We start from the raw sequence: 7,037 nt of genomic DNA on the forward strand, positions 1-7,037 counted from the left end.
CTCTCCTCATAGGACTGGCCACAGAGGCCCTCAACCATATGAGTGGCCCTCCTCTGGACCCTCTCCAGGTTCTCCACGTCCCTCCTGAAGTGCAGCACCCAGAACTGGACACAGTACTCCAGCTGCGGCCTGACCAGTGCTGCACAGAAGGGGAGCAAGACCTCTCTGGACCTGTTAGTGATGCCCCTGTTGATGCATGACAGGGTGTGATTGGCTCTGCCTATTGCTTTGTCACATTGGCGACTCATATTCATCCTGGAGTCAATCATGACTCCAAGATCTCTCTCTGCCTCTGTGCTGCTGAGAGGGTCAGCCCCTAACCTATAATCATAATGCCGGTTCCCTCTCCCCAGGTGCAGCACCCTGCACTTGTCCTTGTTGAACGCATCCTGTTCAGATCCGCCCACTTCTCTAACCTATCCAGGTCTGCCTGGATGGGGTCCCTGCCTGCCGGTGTATTCACTTTACCCCACAGCTTGGTGTCATCAGCGAACTTGATGGGTAAGAGCAATGTTTCTTTCTGAAAAACAGATAGTAATAATAAATATTAATGCAGAAACCTACTGGGAACATGCAAGAAGTGTTAGAAATAGCATATTTTCCCTTGAAACTAAGAATTTGAAATGGTCATTCTAGAACCTAGTTTCTTCTGTAGTTTCTACAACTAGCTCTCCCAGGTAAGGAACAGCAGCAATGTTTTGACTGACACTGAGCAGAAAGATCACCCATGCATTTAATTCCAATCTTCATTTAGGTAAATTTATTAAGGTAAAATTTCCACTGAAGTCTGTAGGGGTTGCCCTTGAGTACAAGACCTATGAGGACTGGGCCAACGTGTATTTTTGGCATGGGCGCACACACACACACACACACACACACACACAGATATAGATATAGATTAGATGTTTTCTGTATATATCTATATCTATTAGCACACTAGAATTGAGGTTACCTTTCTGCATGGTGAAGTGCTGCTATCTAGTGGCCACAATGTGGTCCTGTTGGTTTTGTCTGTCAAACCTCAGTACGATCCTTTGAAGCAGGTTCTTTCTTGATTCTCGCTTGATTCTTTGTTATACTAGTGACAATAGAAATGCTCTGTTTTCACAGTAATGATTTATGGGGGAATGAAATGTGATTTCAATTCCTTTAGCTGCTCTTTTGATTTTTTGTGTTTGAGTAATTCCCACCCGCCCTTGCTTAAATACATTGAGTTAGATTTTTTAAAAGTCTTGTTTTTAAATATAAGTTTTAACTGTAGGTTTTGTCATCTTTTTACCAGAGACACAACTGCAGTAGACATAACCCAGATTCTTGTCATCCGAAGAATAATTTATACTGTCTGTACAATGCAATAGCACAAAAAAAGCTAAACTGACTAGCAGAAAACAGCCTTCCATGGATAAAATAGCTGTTCAACAAGCAGTCTGGACAGTCTAAAATACAGGGAGTACCACTAAAATAGTGGTAGTCTGAAATACAGGGAGTCAGGAATTCATGAGATCTAATCTTGGCTTCAGCATTGATTTACCAAAGCCCTGTAGGCTACTCATTAAGGACACAGAACCCAGTCTTACAGCATCTGAGCTCTTTCAACTCCTCTTGATGTTAATGGGACCTGAGATATGCCACCATCATGCAGGATGAAGGGTAGCATTTTCAGAACTTTAAGAACTACATATATTTATCCAAATCCAAAATGACCTTGATTTTAAGATGACACCCCCCCCCCATTATTAGATTCTTTACATGGAAAAATTATAAATTTGTTATATTTTTCCATGTATATAATCTAATTATTGGAAGTTTGTCTTAATGTCACTTCCCCCACTGCTGCAGCAGGGAAAGGGGGGAAGGGGAGCCAGTCAGGTGGTGGGCAGCAGATGGTAGGTGGGGGAGGCAGGCACTGGGAGCAGGCACTGGGGGAGGCAGGAAGAGAGCAGACAGTGGGGTGAGCAGGAGGGGAAGAGTTGGGGGACAGCCAGTGGAGGAGGCAGATGAGGGGCAGGCTTGGGGGGCCAAGCAGCATGACTTCTGCCCCTTGCCCTCCACACCTTGCTTTCTGCTACCTGACTCCCCACCTGTCCCACCCTGATGCTCTGCTTTCATGCCTGCCTCCTTGCAGCCTCACACCCATCTCCTTCTCTGCCACCCCCATTCCCTGCCCCCCCCATGTCTCCTGTCACTTACCCTTGCTCTGGCGCTGGCAGGCTCTGTCCTTGCTCCAGTCTAGTGCACAGGGCATATGTTTTCTCTGGCCATTAGCCTGGCCCAGTACCAGTGGAAGTGGAATGACAGCACCAGCCCTGGCTTTGGGGCCTGAACAGAGCTGCTGCTGCCACTGCCACAGCTACTGGGCCAGACTGGGGCTGGAGCCTAGAGTAAGCACGTGCTCTATGCCCTAGCCTGAAGCAGAGACAGAGTCTGCTGGTGCCAGAGCAAAGGTAAGTGGTGGTGGTGGCTGCTGTGCAGTGACTGTTTGGGGAAAAGTCAATGAGGGAGCAGGGGGTCTGAGGCCATGGAAGAGAGAGGCAGGAGGGCAGGCAGCAGGTATGGCTCTGGCCCCAACCTTGTGTTTGGAGCCAAAGCCAGAGACAGATCTGGCACTTGAGCAGCTGCCTGACCCCACTGCCTCATATTTGATTTCAAAATGAGAGGCCCCTCATGTAAAATGGGGTGGGAACCTCATCTTGGAATTGAGTAAATATCGTATTTTAGGAGCAGAAATCCCAGTGAGAGTTGATGGGACTTTTGCTCCAAAATCAGCCTGAAATGTCTCTGCTTTCCCATCTATAAATGCTGCATGAAACAGTATTGTTTTGCTACTTTTGCATTATCCCCAGCTGGTCCACACATTACTGTTAGAACATAACAGCTGCTGCCTGGTTCTCAGCAACCATCCCACACCTAAACTGGTTAATCAGTTGTGTGACCCTGAACCAAAGTTCTCTGAGGGACCTGATATGCTCAGACTGTGTCTAACACATTCTGATGGGGTTAAATTCAACGTAAAGTACAGTAGATGCAACCATTATCATTCAAAAAAAGAGTCAGAGTAGGGGAAATCCACCCTTTAGGTAACAGCTGAGTCATTAAAGTACCTGCCCAGGAAGTGAGAGACCTGGACTTGAACCTGAATTTGAATCTCCTCCTCAGGCTGAGTGGACTCAAATGCATCTCCCACATCCCAGGAGAGTGCCTTAGCCACCAGGTTAAAGGCTGTTGTTTCTCCATGTTCTCCTGGTCAGCATAGTTCTCTGCATATGAGCTCTCTGTCAGGGTGATGTCTGGATGCTACTTCAAAAGAAAGAGCACACAGACTAGTTCAATAGCAAAAGCTGGGTTTATTTACTTATCCTGTAGCAACTCACTTTTACACCTGTTCAAATGATTACAGGATGTTAGCCTTGGATGATGGCCATAAGGCACAGCAGCGCAACTCCTACCTGACCAACCTGATTGCCTTCTATGAAAAGATGACTGACTCTGTGGATGTGCAGAGATCAGTGGATAAAGTGGATATGATATACCTTTACTTTAGCTAGGATTTTGAGACAATCTCCTGCAACATTCTTGCAAGCAAACTAAGGAAGTATGGGTTGAATGAACGGACTGTAAGGTGGATAGAAAACAGGCTGGATCATCAGGCTCAAAGGGTAGTAATCAATGAAGCAATGCCTACTTGGCAGCAGGTATCAAGTACAGTGCCCCAGGGGTTGGTCCTGTGGCCAGTTTTGTTCAATATTTTAATCAGTGACCTAGAAGATGGGATGGAGTGCACCCTCAGCAAAGTTGCAGATGACACCAACATGGAGGGAGTAGTAGAGACACTGGAGGGTCAGGCTACAGTTCAGAGAGGCTTTGACAATTGGAGGATTGGACCAAAATAAATCAATAAGGACTTCAATAAGGACAAATACAAAGTCCTTCACTTTGGAAAAAAAGGAAAAAAGCCTCAGAGAGTCTTAGGCAGTGGCACGTGATGCATGGGTGAACACCCATCGCGCCCCCGCACCCCAAAGCCTCCCAGAGACCCCCAACTGCCGCAGAGGTCCCCTGTTGACCCACAGCAGCAGCTGGAGGTAAGTGGGGCTGTGGTGGGAGGGGACTGGCCCAGCTCAGCTGCAGGTAGGCAATTGATTAGGAACTGGGGAGGGTCTCGCACCACCCCGGCCCCTACTTCACCCAGATTCCCAGGGAGCCATGTGACCAGAGCCGCACAAACAGGCACACTTGTCTGCTCAGTGCACAAGTTAGCACCGAGTTTGCACAGGAGTGTGAGCGGGAGGGCCCAAGGCCCTGCCTGTGAGCCCCCCAGGGTAGACAGTCCAGCCATAGCCAGCCTACCAGAGGCATGACACGGATGGGCACGCGCCGCACCCCCAAGGTCCCCTCGGGGTCTGCAGCCACCCCGTCTGTTGCCTCAGAGGCCTCCACCCAGATGGAGACCATGGTCCCGGGCTCCACGCAGACGGAGCCCCTGGCTCTCGGCTGCAGGGGCTGCCTGCCACTTTTTCGGGCTCTGGGGCCCAGGAGCATGGCCACCTCTCCTTGTGGGGTTTGTTCTCTTTTGGGGTCTCTGGCATGCCAGCTGGAGGAGCTCCAGGCCACAGTCCAGAGACTGCGTGCCATCAGAACTGTGAGCAGGAGATAGACTCCTACTGCCAGGCCCTTCTCCCCCAGGAGACAGAGGGTAGACCACCATCTCCCTCCAGGACAAGGGAGGACTTGGGGACCTCCCTTACTGTCCAGCCCAGGGGTTGGACCAAGGTGGTCAATGGCCCTAAGGCCCACCACACCAAGGCTCCTGCCCTGCTGGAGCTCAGCAACAGATACGAACCTCTTGAAGCCCCAGCAGAGCCTGCTGAGTTGCCAGCCTCCTGCTGGCAACACGGGCTGTACTTTAACTACCATCCCCGCTCTACCCAAGACAAAACGCAAAATGTTTGTCATGGGAGACTCTATCTTAGGTGGCAATCTGCCGCCCTGACCCCTTAGCCCGGAAAGTCTGCTGCTTCCCAGGAGCCCACATCCAAGACATTGCGGAGAAGATCCCTAAACTCCTTCAACCCACTGACCACTATCCCATGCTCCTTATCCATGTGGGCACCAATGACATGGCTTTGAGTGCTCCCAGCTGGGTCATGAGGTGCTACAGGGATTTGGGAGCGGGGCTAAAGGATCTTGGGGTGCAGGTGGTATTTTCTTTGATCCTCCCAGTCTCAGGCTACGGGCTTAGGAGGGAGAGGAGGATCCAGGTAGTCAACCAAAGACTGCGGTGCTGGTGTCATCGGGAAGGCTTTGGCTTCCATGACCATAGTAGTCCGCTCTTTGGAGCGAGAGGCAGCGAGCTGCAGGGAAGGGATGGCCTCCACCTCCCTCCACTGAGGAGGAGGCTCTTCTCAGCCAGACTGGATGACCTGCTCCACCCAGCTTTAAAGTAAGTCTGCTGGGGGATGGGTGGGCTACTGCCACTGATGGCCCGCTGAGCAACTCTTGTGAAGCCAGCAGGCCTTGGCACTTAAGGGAGCCCACCCCTGCCCCAGCCCTGGATCAATCTGTGGGCAAGGCAAGAGCCCCCAAGGGGACACTTGCCTGCATGTACATGAATGCCAGGAGCTTGGAGAATAAGATTTGACACAAATAATTACAACGTCATAAGGATAATGGAGACCTGGTGGGACTCCACCCATTACTGGCTATACCCTGTACAGGAGAGATCGACCAGACAAAAGGGGCGGGGGTGTAGCTCTCTGTGTTAAGGAAAGCTACACGTCCCTGCAAGCCGATATTGGCAACCAGGATAGACAGCTGGAGGCCCTCTGGGTTAAAATCCATGGGCAACATGGCACAGGGGACACAATGGTGGAAGTCTACTACAGACCTCCTACCCAAAGTCAAGAGCTTGACCAGGAGTTCATCAGGGAATTGGCTGAGTTCACCATGGTTGTCATGGGAGACTTCAACTACCCAGACATCTCATGGGAAGAGCGCTTGGCTAAATCTGAGAGGTCGCAAAGCTTCCTCTAGTGCATGGATGACCTCTAGCTGACTCAAGAAGTCTATGGGCCAATGAGAGCCAAAGCACTGCTCAACCTGCTACTGGCAACCGGGGACAACTTAATCAGTGACCTAACGATTGGTGGGAAGCTGGGTGACAGCGACCATGAGCTGTTCACCTTCACCATCCTACGTAAAGCTGGCAAGTCAGTCAGCAATACAGAAGTCCTTGACTTAAGGAAAGCTGATTTTGACAAGCTCAGGAGGCTTGTCAGTGAGGCCTTAAGGGGAGGGGAATTCAGGAAGAGTGGTTGCTCCGCAAGGGAGCAATCCTCGATGCACAAGCTCAGGCTATTCCATCTCGGAGGAAAGGCAGCAAAAGGGCACGGCAGCCCCTTGGCTCTCCAGGGAACTAGCGGACCTCCTGCGGCTAAAAAAGAAAGGCCTACAAAGGAAGCAGGACAGGATGCACCTCCAAGAAGGAATATTCCTCACTGGTCCAGTCCTGCAGGGAGCGAACCAGGGAAGCCAAGGCTGCGATGGAACTCCAGCTAGCTACAAATATCATCGACAATAAAAAATCCTTTTTTCAGATATGTGGGGATCCGGAGGAAAAGCAAGGGCAACATTAGACCCCGATAAACCAGATAGACAACTGACAACACCCAGGAAAAAGTCAGCATGGGGGACACCCATGCTCATTACAGGACAGGGAGGCCCGGGTGAGGGAGATTCCTTACCCTCCATCAATGCTGACCTCATGAAGGAACACCTTGAGAGGCCAGCCCTGACAATTTACATCCCAGGGTACTCAAGGAGCTGGCTAGCATCATAGCCCAGCCCCTGGCATGGATATTCGAGAACTCTTGGTGCTCTAGTGAGGTGCCCAAAGATTGGAAGAAGGCCAATGTGGTGCCTATCTTCAAGGAAGGAAGGAAAGTGGATCCGACAAACTACAGGCCCATCAGCCTGACCTCTATCCTGAGCAAGGTCTTGGAAAAGATTATCAAAGAGGCCATCCTTAACAGACTAGCTGA

At 50.4% G+C, this 7,037-nt stretch overlaps 1 long non-coding RNA gene across 1 annotated transcript in view; it reads left to right on the forward strand.

The window, feature by feature from the left end:
* Positions 1-7,037, forward strand: part of LOC109311910 — a 24,626-nt gene that overhangs the window by 9,920 nt on the left and 7,669 nt on the right. The window contains exon 2 of the long non-coding RNA XR_002101656.1: positions 970-981. This is a non-coding gene — a long non-coding RNA (uncharacterized LOC109311910). The remainder of the gene's footprint in view (positions 1-969; positions 982-7,037) is intronic.

This window comes from Crocodylus porosus, unplaced genomic scaffold (genome assembly GCF_001723895.1).
Source record: "Crocodylus porosus isolate Cpor-Errol unplaced genomic scaffold, CroPor_comp1, whole genome shotgun sequence".
Taxonomy (NCBI): domain Eukaryota; kingdom Metazoa; phylum Chordata; order Crocodylia; family Crocodylidae; genus Crocodylus; species Crocodylus porosus.